At 54.9% G+C, this 15894-nt stretch overlaps 1 protein-coding gene across 9 annotated transcripts in view; it reads right to left on the bottom strand.

Annotated features, from left to right (window-relative positions):
• The window catches only part of AGPAT3 (1-acylglycerol-3-phosphate O-acyltransferase 3), a 119230-nt gene that overhangs the window by 84867 nt on the left and 18469 nt on the right, over nucleotides 1–15894 (bottom strand). The window contains exon 1 of one of the 9 annotated variants that reach the window (XM_058296318.2): nucleotides 11053–11207. The exons of 6 other annotated variants lie outside the window; for them this stretch is intronic. The gene's annotated coding sequence lies outside the window, so the exon portion shown is untranslated. Of the gene's footprint in view, nucleotides 1–10950; nucleotides 11208–15894 lie in introns of those variants that run through there. 2 more of the 9 variants (XM_058296309.2, XM_058296319.1) reach the window with 2 other exon arrangements.

Genomic DNA, 15894 nt, shown 5'->3' with positions numbered 1-15894 from the left:
CTTTTTTAACTGATCTGAGCGCTTCTGTCTCTTATATTTGCCTCTCATTTGTAGTGTACAGGAAAGTTACCGTGGTGTAACAACATGGATTAGGTTTTTAAATAGACCCTCTTTCCATTTGTCCCATCTGGGTTTTACTTCCGCTTCTCCTTTTGTCTGCTTTTTTTGGATCAATGGTTATTTAATGATTCCATTTTTTTTTTTCACTATTGGTTTATTGCTGTTTGTTTTTGTTTCAAATCATTGCTCTAGGGTTTAAAATATACGTATTTCATTTACCACTGTTTGCCTTCATCTAATATTATAACACTTCACATATAATTTAAGAACAACAGCACATTTCCATTTTCCTGCTCACAGACTGCTCTAGGTTGCTGTCAAATCTTTTATTTCTATATATATTATAAACTCCACAATACATTACTACTGGTTTTGTTTTTTTGTGTTTTTTTTTCTTTAAACAGTAAATTATCTTCTAAAGCTTTCTTTTTAATGAAGGAGGGAAAGCTTTATTCCTTCGTGTATATCCCAATTTCCACCTGGTATCATTGTCCTTCTCCTTGAAGGACCGCCTCTACATTTCTATAGTCCAAATCTACTAAGAAGGAATTCTTTCTGATTTTGAATGTCTATAAAAGGCTTCGCTTTTGCCAACAGTTTGAAAGGTATTTTGTTAGGAGTAGAATTCTAGGCTGACAGTGGGTTTTTTCCTCAGTATTTTAAAGCTGTTTCTCCAGTGCCTTTTGGTTTGCGTGGTTTCTGATGAGAAATTGCCTTTAGTTTTCATCTTATTCCCTTACTACATCATAGGCTTTTGCCTCTGGCTCCTTTTAAGATTTCGTGCTTCTGAGATTTCCAGCCATTTGGTTACGATGTGCATTGCTGTGATTTTCTTCATGTTTCTTATGCTTAGGGTTCATTGACTTCTTGAATATGCATTTTCCTAAATTTGGAAATATTCTAGTCATTATTTCTTGAAACATTCCCCCACACACCGCTCCCTTCTGGAATTCCTGCTTCTGTGGCTTCTAATCTAAGATCAATCCTGTCCAGTGTGGGTCCCATCCCTAGAAGTTAGAGTCAGGGTTTCTTCATAGCTCACACTTCTTTTTCTTGCTCTTAATTCCTCTACATTATTAAACACAGGGAGTGTATTGAAAGCTGCCTTAACATCCTTGTCTGGCGCTTCTGTCATCTGGATAGCTGTGGCTCCATCTGGACCTGTTTCTCAATGATCTTCTCTTCTGGGTTATAATTCCTCATTGATTTGCACAGCAAGCCAGCTCTGATGGGCTGTTGGACATGGTGACCTTTTCGCTGTTGAATGGTGACTTCTGTTGAATCCCTTTAAGTGCCGGCGAGCTGCGTTCTGGGGTGCGGCCAGCTCCAGCCTGGTTTGTTCTGCCTGAGGCTTTCTTTGAAGCGCTCTTTGGCTGTGTCCGGAGCAGGCGCACGCCAAGGGCTAATCCAGCCCCGTTCCTAAGGCAGTGCTCTTTCCGTCCGGCTGGTGAGAACGCAAGCTTGATTCCCCTGTGAGAACCCGGGAAGGTGCTGCCTGCCCCCCCCCCAGGGGTCCTGTCGGGCCCGGCAGTGCCCGCACAAGCTCGCACAGACCACCGTCCGCCGCTGCGCCCCTTCTGCTCCTCCCCAGGGTTCTGCGCCAGCTCCCACCTTCGTGGACGCTCACCTCTGAACTCTCGCCTCTCGGCTCGCAGGACCACCCAGGACCGTGTTTTCTGGCCGTTTAAGGTAAAACGCTGAATCTGGCCCCTGTTCTTCCATCACGGCTGGAAGCGGGTGCCAAAACCTTGCGTTTTCAGTTCAGTTTTCCCCTCCTCCGAGGTGGGCTTTAAAGGGGTGGTTCTCCGGGGGGTTTGGGAGACACTTCAGATCCGAGGACATGGAGGTGAAATCTAGAGAACCTCGATCGCCAGAAGAGACCTCAGCACGCTGCACAGTCATCGAAAGCCCCCTCTCGGACAGAACAAAAGCCCCTGCCCTTCTCTTGCTGCCGTCGGATCACTTACGCCCAGCAAAAGCATCTCATTAAAAGTACATTTCCTGGGAAGCAGATTTGGCTCAACTGATAGAGCACCCGCCTACCACATGGGAGGTCCAGGGTTCAAACCCAGGACCTCCTGACCCGTGTGGAGCTGGCCCACACACAGTGCTGATGTGCACAAGGAGTGCCCTGCCACCCAGGGATGTCCCCAAGTACAAGTAGTGCGCCCCGTAAGGAGAGCCACCCAGGGCGAAAGAAAGTGCAGCCTGCCCAGGACTGGTGCTGCACACAAAGAAAGCTGACGCAGCAAGATGACGCAGCAAAAAGAGACACAGATTCCAGGTGTTGCTGACAAGAATGCAAGTGGACACGGAAGAACACACAGTGAATGGACACAGAGAGCAGACAAGGGGGGAAAAGGGGAGAGAAATAAAAATAAATCTTGAAAAAAGAAAATGGTGCTAATACTTATTGAGCCCTATGTTCTAGGCACTATTCTAAAAAAAAAAAAAAAGTACATTTGCTTTTGGAGCCTGGAGTGCGAAGACTGCTTGCTGGCTCGCGTCCTTCTAGAATGGCAGGCCTGTGGCTGACTCACGGACACAAGGCAAGGCCCGCCCGGAGCCCCATGCCGCCTCCTGGGCTCCCCTTCCCGGTTCGCCCGGCTGGGCTGGAGCGTCTCTCACACCAGGCACGAGGGGCGCAGGGCCTCCAGGCGCCTGTCCCCAGAGCCCTCTCCACTGCCCCCGCCCGGGGCTGGCGCACAGGGAGCTGCATGAAGGAGTGCCGCCCGTGCCTTAGAAAGGGCCCGGAATTCTCCAGCCACGTGCAGATGGCGGGGAGGGGCATTCCAGGCCCATAGGGGCCGTGGAGGGTGGTCTCCAGGCCACCGCGCGCAGCGGCTCGTGCGTGGCGATGGGGGGCCCGGAATGACCCACCTCCGCAGGCAGCCGGGCACCCAGGGTGGAGCCGGCCTCGCGACGCCAGCCTGAGGGCACGCCCTGGTGCCCGCGCCCTGCTGTCCCGCTCGGTGCCAGCCACGCCCGGCCATGGTGGAGCCCGTGCCCCTTCCTGTCCCATGAGCAGCACGCCACCCGCCATCCCCCCAACCCAAAGCCGCATCCTGCGTCCTCGGCTCTTCAGCTCCTTCCCTGGCGAAGCCTCAGCAAATCCTGCCCATTCCGCCCTGGGCCCCCCTCCTTACGACCCCACCACCGCCTCCTGCCAGGCCTGGGCCACCAGCCTGGAAGTGGCCTCGCTCTCCACAGGGCTGCGCGGGCAGCCGGGTCCTGGCCTCAACGTCTCCAGCGTCCCAGGTGCCTGGCGTCGGCTCCGCCCACAGCCGCCCCTGCCTCCACCGTCTTCACTCGTGAGCGCCCCCAGTTCCGCAGAAAGCGCCGGGTCATGCCGACCTCAGAGCCTCCGCAGCCCCGGGCTCCGGCCGCTGGCCGCTCTGATGGGGCCTCACGCCTGGACGTCCACCTGCAGGCGCCAGGACCGCCGGACGGGCCAGCCACCGCCGCCAAGCCCAACTCCAAGACCCCACGCGGTCAAGACGCCCGGGCCAGCCCCGCGGCGGGAGTGGGGGCGCCACTCGGGACCTCCAGCCCAGCAGACCCCACGCGGGGCGCAGACGCCCCGCGCACTGAGCCCCGGCCCATCACGGCGCTGCGCACGGATAAACGATGGCTGCCGTGTTAAGCCACCGGTTCAGGGGCGCTCTGTTACACTGCGACTGACAGCCAGTACGCTCTTTTAACATCTTTCCTTTAATAAGAATATTTCAGTTTATAGTTACTATGTGGCCACTCACTTTTTCCCCTTCTCTCTTTAAACTGTAAGTTCTGTGACAGCAGGGGCCCCAAAAGGTGTAGTATTCACATATGGTACGACGACGTCAACAAATGACTAACGTGTACGCTGTGGGTGCGGGTGGGAAAGGGCGCCCCAGAAGCTCTGCTTGACATGTCCTTAGCTCCGTATGGGAACCCTTGACCCGTGAGCCTATGAGCGTGACGTCACGGTAGGCCATGCGTGCTGCTAAGGTAAAGAGCGCACTACACGAGGCGTGGAAACAGGCCTCTCCGCCAACGCTGCCGGGACAACCGGACAGCCACGGGCAGAAGAACAGCGTCAGATCCCTGCCTCGCGCCACAGACAAACACCGAGTCACAGACCCTAGACCCAAACCTAAGAGCTAGAACTATGAATGCCTGGAGGGAGACACAGCCGTAAGTCTTCACGGCCTTGCTTTAGGCAGCGGCTTCTTAGCTATGACAGCAAAACACACACCACCACAGAGAAAGTAGGTAAAACGACATCGTCAAAATTTAGAACTCTCATTATTTAAAGGACATCCTCAAGAAAGTGAAAAGAAAGCCCTCAGAATGGTAGAAAATATTTGCAAATCATATCTCTGATAAGGGGCTTGTAGCCAGTAAGTATACAGATCTCTTACAACTCAGTAATAAAGGGAAGCGGACTTGGCCCAGTGGTTAGGGCGTCCGTCTACCACACGGGAGGTCCGCGGTTCAAACCCCGGGCCTCCTTGACCCGTGTGGAGCTGGCCCACGTGCAGCGCTGATGCGCGCAAGGAGTGCCGTGCCACGCAGGGATGTCCCCTGCGTAGGGGAGCCCCACGGGCAAGGAGTGCGCCCTGTAAGGAGAGCCGCCCAGCGCGAAAGAAAGTGCAGCCTGCCCAGGAATGGCGTCGCATACACGGAGAGCTGACACAGCAAGATGACACAGCAAAAAGAAACACAGATTCCCGTGCAGCTGATAACAACAGAAGTGGACAAAGAGGAACACACAGCAAATAGACACAGAGAAGAGAAACTGGGGAGGGCGGAAGGGGAGAGAAATAAATAAAAATAAATCTTAAAAAAAAAACGAAAACTCAGTAATAAAAAGATGACCTAAATTAAAAATGGGCAATGAAAGTCTGGATTTTCTGCATAATCTTTCTGTAAACCTACAACTTCTCTAACAAAAATGAAAGAGGAAAAAGGCAAATGACTTGAATACCATACATTATCCAGATAACGGGCCAATAAGCACAGGAGAGATGCTCGCCTCATTAACCATCAGAGCAACGCACGCTGAACCGTGGGGAGCGCCCACCCCGCACCCGCCAGGATGGCTCGGCGAGCAAAGCTGGACACGAGTGCGGCGACCGGGATGTGGACGGGGCGGGCACGCTGGAGGACGTGCAGAGCTGCGCAGAGACACCGCGGGATGCGTGGCTCCTCTCCAGGAACGGCCGCGTCAGGACCCAGGCCCGACTGCCCACGGAAGCGCGGATGCCACCATGTCGCTCGTCCCCAGCCACAGGGAGCGCCGGCCAGGAGGCCCCCAGACAGGGACAACACGAGGGGGCATGTCCCCCCAACGGCCAATCGGAAGGCGCAAGGACGCGTGCGTGGGCCGACGCGGGCGGCCTGGGGCGATGCCGGGCTCAGGGAGAAGCCGGGCCCGCCACGTCCACTTACGGAGACGCCCAGGACAGGCGACCTGGCGGGGACAGGGAGTGCACGGGCTGCCGGAGGGCCGGAAGGGCAGCGTGGGGCGGCTGCAGATGGGCCCAGGGTTGAAAGCACGCTCGAGTGAGGCTGTGGAGATGGCTATACAAACATGAAGACGCTAAGAGCCACCCAAGTGTACACTAAAAAAGGGGAATTTTATGGTATGTGAATTATAGCTCCATAAAACCGTCATAAAAAGAGTAGGTCTTTTTTTTTTTCGTGTGCAAAGGGTACCAAAAAAACACATGGCTAGAAGTAGCCTAGCCTGGGAGCATTCCAAAAGTATAAATAAAGCGTTAAACAACGTTTCCGACGTTCAAGGCAATGAATCTGGATGGAAACCCTAGTTTAGGGTGGACCTGTCCTCTTACCTGCCGCCTGTAAGGACCCTCAACAGACAAACATCTTGACTTAGATAAATAACGTACAAGGCAGCCGGAGAGCCAGAGCGCTTGCCAAAGGGCTCCCTTTCAATAATGCATTTTAATTGACTCAGTTTACATGCCAGTTCAAGGTTTCTTTACAGGAGCAGCTCTACAGACATTTCTTCCCACGATATGGTGATCCAGTGTATTCAGAACAACCCTGCTAAAAACAGCTATGAATGCTAGATAAAATATGAAAAGCATATTTCTAAAAGCACCCAAGAGTGGGCAGGGGAGTCGGGCATCAAAAGCCCCCTGCCCACCTCCACCTGCACCTGCAAGCCGCAGAGCCCGGCAGTGGCCGTTCCTCCCGCAAAGCCAGAAGGCCGGGGTCAGGGAGCCTGGGAACAACGGCACAGCCCGCCCGCAGCCAGCGAAGACCGCCGAGAGCACCTCGGCGTGCGCAGAGCGGCCGGGGGAGTCCGCAGGCAGCCATGCAGGTCAGCTCGCGGCGTGAATTTCCAGCCGAAATTCACGGCACCCAGGGGATCAAAAAAACAGAAGACCTCATCCTGTGAATTTAGTTTAAAATTAACCAAGACTGATAGTCCCCCAGGGGACTGGCAGGATAAAACAAACCAGCCCCGGAGGAGAGCGCCAGCACTGCGGCCTCAGGGAGTCCACAGATGATGCTTCTGCAGTAAAAACTAACCAAACACAGAGAAGAGGCACCACGGCAAGAACCAGCAGAAGCAAAACAGCAGACACAGAGCTGCAAAAATTTCAGAGGCTGGAATTCCAATAACTATGTCTTCTAGGTTTAAAGAGCCAAAAAAAAAAAAAGCCTGTGAGGAGCTGGGAACTAGAAAATGACCCAGCAAGTCTGAAAAAACTTCTGTGAATGAAAAACATAATAAGTGAAATCTAAAAATCACTGGGCAGGTTCAACAGAGGTGAGTGAGGTCCATGACAGGGGAAAAAAAAAAAAAGATCCAGCTGCAGCAGACACAGCAAAGTGAACAAGGAAAGCCAGGGCGAGAGGCACGGTGACCCCTGAGGCCTCACAGCCACAGCCCAGACGTTCCAGAAGGAACCGGAAAGAGCCTGTAACTTCCAAACCACAGAGAACAACAACAAAGAAGAAGGAATCAATTCAAAAAAGAAAGAGAGAAAAGGAGAAGGGGGAAAACATAACACAGATAAAAACAATCAGCAAAAAAAAAAAAAAGGGTAGATTTAAACCCGAATTATCTGTAATTACATTTAAAGTCAACTGAATATATGCTTCAGTTAATTTTCAGTTGTCAGGGGAAAAAAAGGAAAAAAACTTAATAATACTCCCACCTCATGTGTTTACAAGAGACACATCTAAGACATAAAATAAAAGATAAAAAATAAAAGAATAGGAAGAGATACGCAAAGCACCCAGCAAGACGAGGCTGGCATGGCTCTGTGAATCTCAGACAAGGCAGACTGAAGGACAAAGAGCATCAAAAGTGAGAAGCAGGTCCTGCCTCGTGGTGGAAGTTCAGCTCACAAGGATGACGTGCTGCCTTTAAGCCTGCGTCCACCTAACAGCATCGCCCAGCAGACTCAGCGAAAACGGGCGGGTCCCGAGCGCGGTGCGTAGCCCCACAGCGCCAACCGGACGGTCCAGCAGGCAGGGGAGGTAGCCCGTCGGGACACAGGGTTTGGCAAACCATTTCTAGAGAGGGCCGGGGAGGACTTCCCGGGCCAGTGGTCTCTGTCGCAGCCGCTCGGCTCTGCTGCTGGAGTGAGGAAAGCGCCCCGGCCAGTTCCGCAGGACCAGGCATGGCTGTGAACTGATAATGCTTTATTTACAAAACCAGGAGGCAGGCCAGCCTCGGTCAACCCCAGTGGAGGATCTGAACAGCTCGATTAACAAACGACTTAGGAACCTACAGGAACCCTCTTCCCACCAGCTGCAGACACAGTGCTTCCAAAGACACAAGGGACATTTTATTTCCAAAACTCAACCACGGGCTGGGCCATAAGGCAAGCCTCAGCAAACTCGAAAGGACAGACATCAGACAGAACATAGTCTCTGACCGCAATGCTCTTAACATGTAAAAGAGGAAACAAAAAGGTTATTTACAAAAATCCCCATGTTTAGAAAATAAGAAACACAAGCTATCAACAATCGAAAAAGAAATCCAAATGGAAATTAGAAAATTTACTGAACAAGAAAGCTATTTTATATCACAATATGAGTTGTAGATAAAACAGTTCTTGAGGGGAATGTAATACTTTAATGTGTATTAGAAAATTTTACAAAAGACTGAAACAAATGACCAAAAACATCTCTCAAGAAATTAGAAAAGCAATACATAAATTTAAAAAGAAAGAAGGAAATCATTTAAAAAGCAGATATTAATGAAATAAAAATACACAGGGAAGCGGACTTGGCCCAGTGGTTAGGCATCCGTCTACCACATGGGAGGTCCAGGGTTCAAACCCCGGGCCTCCTTGACCCGTGTGGAGCTGGTCCATGCGCAGTGCTGATGTGTGCAAGGAGTGCTGTGCCATACAGGGGTGTCCACCGCGTAGGGGAACCCCACGCGCAAGGCGTGTGCCCATAAGGAGAGCCGCCCAGCATGAAAGAAAGTGCAGCCTGCCCAAGAATGGCACCGCACACATGGAGAGCTGACACAGCAAGATGATGCAACAAAAAGAAACATATTCCTGGTGCGGCTAACAAGAATAGAAGCAGACACAGAAGAATATGCAGCGAATGGACACAGAGAACAGACAACTGGGGCAGGGGTGAAGGGGAGAGAAATAAATAAAAAATAAATCTTAAAAAAAAAAATACACAAAGTCAGAAATTGCTTCATTAAAAGGATCAATAAAATTGACAGAGTTTTGGAAAGACAGATGAAGACCAAACAGAGAAAAGGAACAAATAATATGAGGAAAGAAAAGGGGGACATAACCAAATGCTGCAGAACTCTAAAAAGAGTAAGAGGCTATTATGAACACCTTTATAGCAATAAACCTGAAGGTGTACATGAAAGGAAAACTTTCTAGAAAACTAATTGACAAAAGCCTACTTAAGAAGAAATTGAAAACCCAAAGACTACTACAACCATTAAAATACTGAATTGGAAGTCGTGCTGGTTTGAGACTTTTGTAGATCCCAGAAAACCCTGTTTCTAAAGTGAACCCACTCCTGTGCCAGTAGACTCCTCGCAGATGGGGTCTCTTTGAGTAGCGTCAGTTAAGGAGCCTTTGATTAGATCACTTCAGCTAAGGGCCTCTGATTATATTGTGGAACCCAAGGATGAGGCTTATTCCTCTTTCTGCAGCCCTTTATAAACGGAGGACTAAAAAGCCACAGACACAGGAAAAGAATCTCAGTGACAGAGAGAAGCCTCCAGAGGTTGACGAACCCAGGAGAAAAGAGCCACAGATGGAGCAGCTAGAGGAAAGGAGATAGCCCACCTTGCCGTGCCAAGGGGCAGGGGTCCAGGATCGCCAGCAGCCGAGCTTCGGGGCGAGAGCATCACCTGGTACTGTGATATAGACATTTCCACGGCCTCAAAACTGTAAGCTTTTAGCCTAATCAACTCCCTTCATAAAAGCCAACCCATTTCTGATATATTGCTCCCAGCAGCCTTCAGCAAACTAAAACAAGAATCAAATGCCCACTATCAAAACAAACAAAACGACGACAAAAAACACACTCAAGTCAGCCCACTGACACCCAGTGCATTTTGAGGCTAGTATAACCTTCTTGGTAAATTCTAATGAAGAATGGTATGGAAAAAAAGATGATTATAGAAGAATCTCATTCACGAGAATAAATACCAGAAGCCCAAAGAAAACAATAGTTACTGAATCTTGTGATTTATTAAGAGGATCATGACTAAGTTGGGTTTGTCCCAGAAGAAAAGGATGTTTTAATATTACATTAACAGATTGAAAGGGGAAAAATCACACAATCATCTTAACTGGCAACATCCATTCATGATTATGATTTAAAATTTTTTAAAGTCTCCTGGCAAATGAGGAATACAAGGAAACTTCCTCAACCTGATGAAGAATATCTAAAAAAATAAAACAAAAACTACAGCAAACATGACACTCATTAGTGAAACAATTAAAGCTTTCCTTTGGGTCAGGAACTCAGGGATGCCTTTATCTTCGCTTATATTCAACATCACACTGGAAATGCTAGCCAGAATAGTAAGAAAAGAAAAAGAAATAAAAAGCTATGGACTGGGGAAGCAGCTGTGGCTCAATCAGGTGGGCTCCCGTCTACCATATGGGAGGCCCTGGGTTCGCGTCCTGGGGCCTCCTTGTGAAAGCAGGTGTGCCCACACGCCACAAAGAGCCGTGGCCCGCAAGCGCCGCGGAGTGTTGCCCGGCCTGCAAGCGCCGCAGAGTGCCACCCAGCCCGCAAGCACCGCGGAGTGCCACCCAGCCCGCAAGCACTGCAGAGTGCCACCCAGCCCGCAAGCACCACGGAGAGCCAACTCAGCAATGTGACGCAACAAAAAAGGGAGGCAAATAAAAACACAGAAGAGCACACAGCGAATGGACACAGAGAGCAGACAACAAGCAAGCAGCAAGGGTGTGTGGGGGGGAATAAATAAAAATAAATACACACAGAAGAACGCACAGTGAATGGACACAGAGAGCAGACAGCAAGCAAGGTGCAAGGGGGGGGGGAATAAAAAAGAAAAACTATAGACTGAAATGTACACTTAGAAAATCTAAAAAAATAACAAAGCAATCAGAACTAACTTACAGATAAATTATTAAAATCAATAAGAAAGTATAAGGTAGATATATATTAGTTAAAACCAATATTCTTATACATCAGCAAACAAGGAAAAGAATTTTAGACACTGAAAGCATCAAAAATATGAAGTACTAGAAACACATTTAACAAAAGTATGACCTTACGTAAATATAAATTCCCAGTGGATTAAAGGCTTAAATGTTGAAAGAGAAAAACACAAAATTTTCCCCAACTTTTAAAAAATTATGTAAAGATAAGCTGAAACGAGAGCACAATAAAAATACGTAAATTGCCTACCTAGATTCAAAGTTCCCGACCCGCCCAGCAGCCTCCATCTATGTGTGTGCGTTTTTCCCAAACGGTTTGAGAGGTGCCTCCAGGCTCGACAGTACTTCCCACCTGAACACACCAGCACGCTTCTCCCAAGCCTGAGGTCCTTCTCGCTCACGACGATGAAGTTATCCCACTGAGAAAATACAGCAGTAACTCTCTGATACCTTCCGACGTCCAATCTATATTCAGATTTCCCCAACTCCCCGGAAGGTTTTTATAGCTGCTCTTCAAACCAGACTCTACCCAAGGTTCCCACAAGCATTAGGTTGCTGTTTACTCAGGCTCTCTTTATCCAGAGCAGAGTTGGACAAACTTTTCCAGGAAGGGCAGAGAGTGGATATTTTTGGCCCTGCGGGTCAGGAGGTCTCGGCGGCAGCCAGGCAGCTCTGCGTGGGAGCACGAGGCCTCCGTGGACGGACAAGAGCCGCGGGGTTCCAGGCAGACGCTGTTCACAGACAGGTGGGGCCGCGGGCAGCGGTGCGCTGACCCCTACCCATGCCCACCTGGAGAAACCAGGCCAGTCTCTCAGAGGATGTCCGTCCGCTGGGCTCACACCGTGGACGTGTGGCGGGCACGCTCAGCAGGCGCTCCCTGACGCCTGGAAGGGGAGAGGCCGGCCCCTCTCCCAGCAGCCGCCCCACACCCTGCCAGCTCCCCGGGGCCGTCTGCTGGTCACACGGCGAGCGGCCACGCCCGTCCCCTCACGCCTGAGCCCGCGCGGCCGTGTCCCCTGGCTTTCTTCTGTAGTGACCGGCTGCCTAAAGCACGGCGCTCGCCCTCCGCGCCGCGGGCCCCCCGGCTGGCCTGCCTTCCCACCCCTCCAAGGCGCCCCCGCCCTCCAGGCACCCACTGCGCAGCCCTGCAGCGCGGCCCAGGGCGGGGGTGCCGAGCAGGGAGAGGGCACCCACAGGGGGCTTCTGGACGAGCAGGGAGAGCCGGCCCCGCGGCTGGCGCCCCAACAGCCCCAGCCGGGCGTGGGCCCTCGGGAGGCCATGTGCCCGCACCGGCCCCTCACCACGCCACTCGTGGGGCACGGTCACGCAGGGCGCCCCCCTCAGCCCAGGCGCCATGCCACTCGGACCCTTCCTCGGCGTCTGAGGAAACACCAGCAGCCTGGGTGGCATGCGGCAAGTGCTGCCCACCCACCCACCGAGACGGCCGCGGGGCAGACCGAGTCGAAGGCACTCCCGGGGGGGCGACCTCGTAGGGGTGACCTCGTGGGGTGACCTCGTGGGCCGACCTCGTGGGCTGACCTCGGGTGGGGCTCACCTCGTGGGGCTGACCTCATGGGGATGATCTCGTGGGGTGACCTCGGGTGGGGCTGACCTCGTGGGGTGACCTCGTGTGGGTGACCTCGTGGGGCTGACCTCGTGCGGTGACCTCGTGGGGCTGACCTCGTGGGGCTGACCTCAGGTGGAGCTGACCTCGTGGTGGTCACCTCGTAGGGCGACCCTGAGGGGCTGACCTCATGGGGCGACCTCGTGGGGGCCGACATCGTGGGGACGCTCAGCCGCGGCGCCAAGGGCGTGCCGCAGATGCCGGTGAACATGACCTTTCAGGAGCGCGTCCACCCGCTCCGCCTCCCTCTTTGGCCAGCGCTGTTTTCTGTAACAGCCTGACGAATAGAATTCACACACCTGAACCCGTACAGCTCGCTGGTTTTTAGTCCTTCACAGAGAGCGCTGACTTTTAAACCAGGGAAACACGCACAAGCTAAGCAGAATCAAAATAGCCCGAACCAGCATGTGACAACATTCATGAGGACGACTCACAGCCAGCCTTGGTTCCATAACCCGTAAGGAAACTCAGCCGAATGAGTAAGCCTTGCCCTCTGCTGCGTGAGGGGCCGGGCTCGAGCACGCTGGGGGGGCCCTTCGGGGCCTGGCTCTGGAAGCACAGACGCAGGCAGGGAGGCCGGGCCCCCCAGGCGCACCCCCGATGGCCAGGGGACGCCCCCAGCATGCCCGAAGACGGGCTCCCAGGCGGCCGGGGCTTGTCGCAAGGCCCGACAGCGACAGCTGCCCAGGCGGCAGCGCGGGGGACAGAGCCTGGAAGGCTGCAGGGTGTGGAGAGCGCGGGGCCCGGGGGCGCAGCCTCCTGAGCCACAGGTGCCGCCTCCTTCTCGCCTCCGGCTTAGGTGGGCGTTGGCAGTCAGGGCGGGGGAAGAGCTCAAATTGAAGGTGATGGATGGACAGGCCGACGCAGCTCAGTGGTTGTGTGCTGGCCTTCTGCGTGAGAGGTCCCGAGTTCAAGTCCTGGTCCATCACAAGCAAACAAACAAAAGGACTGTAGAGCAAAGCAACGTATGCAAAACACAGGTGCCAAGCAGGGGCCCAGCTGCTGGGAGACCCCGTCTCTGCAGCCTGACGGCAAATGGCGAGTGGGCTGGGGGGGCCGTCCGGCCAACCCGGAGCCCCCGCCCTCGGTCTCCACAGTCCTGGCTGCGGCTTCTCGGGCCAGCTCCCACCTGCTCCTGGAAGGAGGTGGGGGGCTAGCAGGGCGGCGGGGGGCGCTCAGAGCCCAGGGCTCGGGGCCCCCTGGGCAGACCCTGCTCCAGGAACATGGCAGCGCCTATCAGGAGGGCAGGGAGGGAAGAGGGGAGGGGAGGGCTGGAGGGAGGGCACGAGGGGGGGGAGGGAGGGAGGGAGGGAGGGGAAGGAGGGCAGGGGGAGGCTTGGGGCCCCTGGGCAGACCCTGCCCCAGAAACATGGCGGCTCCTATTGGGAGGGTAAGGAGGGAGGGCAGGAGGGGAGGGGAGGGCCATCCAAAGAGTACGTACGGAATAGAATAAAGAAAATTTAAAACAGACCCACTTCTTAAGGACCCTCGTCTTAGACCCACCAGCTGACTGTTTAAAGGTTATTTATTGGAAAAGACGTTGCCTCAGCCACGGGGTCAAGTGCTTCCACCATGCAGGGGGGGAGGGGAGGGGGGAGGGACAGGGGCAAGCGGGACAGAGGGCAGGGCTGCGCCGAGGCCTGGCCAGGCATCCGGGGTGCGTCCAGGCAGGCGTCGTGAGACCCGAGGGGCAGCGGCCTCCACGCCCAGGGCAGCGAGACGGCGACGGTGGTGCGGCCGGCCTCGTGGGCTTGTGGGAGGACGGCAGGTGGACGGCAGCCTGGGCTGGGCTGGATGTGGCGGCCCCGCTCGGCCTCCTGGCCTGTTCCCTCCGGGAGCGACGGGGCTCCCCGCCTCCCCTGGACACAGGACTCTGGCCTCAGCCCGGCTGGGACTCACCCAGGGCCCGGGTCACAGAGCCGCAGCATCCGTCCGGCCGCCCTCGCCATGGAGGTCCCTCTTCCGGCCTGGAAGGGGTGACCCCTGAGCAGCGCTGAGCAGAGCCGGAAGCTTCCGCGCGGGGGGCCGCTCTCCCCGGGCCCAGCCTCCCAAGAGCTTCCTCCTAACTGCCTGGGAAAAAGCTCAACACTCAAGGAAGGGCAGGTGCGCTCTTTCCCCGCCGTCGGTGCCAAGGGCAGGTCTGGGAGGGGCGGCGTCGGCGCAGCCACTCCGTCCACATGGCTGCGGCCTGGGCACTGCCCGGGGGCCCTCGGGACGCGGGGCCGACCCCGACGACCCTCTGGCCCTCCCTGCCTAGGGGTCCGGGCTGGCCCCGCTGGGCCTTAGAGGGCGTGGCTGGCCTCCAGGGCCCTCGGTCCACCATCCCAGATACGCGCGGGGCCCAGAACCTGCCCTCGCAGCGCATGGTCCATCCGGGTGGCAGAGGCCAGTCCACAGGCCGGGCGGCTTCAGGCCACGGGCGCCCATCGCCTCAGAGTCTTGGGGGCAGGAGACAAAGCCGAGGCGAGGGCCGTGGGGGGCCCCGTCGCCGCTGCAGCCCCTGGGGTCTGCCGGGACGCAGGGCCTGCTGGGTAGCAGATGCGCCCCAGCCTCGGCCCAGCACGGCCTCTCACAAGGCCACCGGTCACTGGCCTTGGGCCCACGCCAGGCCCAGGAGGGGCTCGTCTCCAGATCCTTAACCAATCATGCCCCAAAACATCACACTCGCGGGTGCTGGGGCTAAGGACCCCGATGTGCCTTCTGGGGACACAGCTCGGCCCCCCACCCCCGAGCCCAACTCCGATTTGTACATGAACAGCAGGGACTTGGGTTTTTAAATAGACGGCGTTTTCCAGGGGTGCAGCTCAGACCAGACCAGGGGAGCTGGGCTCTGCCCCACCCACCCCCAGGCAGCCCTCAGAGGGTGGGGTCCCCGAGGCAGCCCCCGCCTCAGCCTGAGCCTCGGCTCTGGGTGCTCCAGTCTCGGGGCCCAGGGGCCGAGGCGTTTCCGTGTTGAAAGGTGGACCACTGGAATTCTGGGTGCGGGTGGCCCAGGGTGCCCGCGTCTGGGGAGAAAGTACGTGACGTTCATCTCAATTGTAATGACGACACCAGATACACGGGGTGCCGGCGCCTGCCAGGCCTCCCCGGGCACCTCACCTGCTTTCGTGCCACGCAACCGAAGCAGGCGTGGGGTGAGAGCCCACGTGTGCGCCCCCTGCCCCAGGCCTCGCCCAGGTCACCAAGCCCCCGTTGGCAGGACGACCCAGAAGCACCCTGTGAACACGAGGCAGCCGCGAAGGCGCACGCCACGGCGGTTTAACACGAGCCAAGAGAAACGGGCAGCGTGAATTTTCCAACACTGTATTTAGCCAAGGTACGCAAAACATAAAGGATATTGAGATTCTGGCTTTTTAAAAAGCCCAGGGCGCAGGGGACGCTCCCCGCTCTTCTCGAGGTGGACGCGCCGTGCGTCGCCTGCCGGGCGCTGGACGGCCGGGTGTGGCTGTGACCCAGGCCGAGCGCTTTTTCCTCCCACTTCCCTTTTCTGTGTACACGTCAAGACTTGGAGAAAGTTTCTAGTTAGCCAACCCTCTGACTCCAAATGTGCTCCTAATGGTACATTCCTCC

The sequence above is a fragment of the Dasypus novemcinctus genome, chromosome 4, assembly GCF_030445035.2.
Source record: "Dasypus novemcinctus isolate mDasNov1 chromosome 4, mDasNov1.1.hap2, whole genome shotgun sequence".
NCBI classification, from domain to species: Eukaryota; Metazoa; Chordata; class Mammalia; order Cingulata; family Dasypodidae; genus Dasypus; species Dasypus novemcinctus.
Note: the sequence above shows the minus strand (reverse complement) of the source record. Positions and strands in the feature narration are given on the sequence as shown.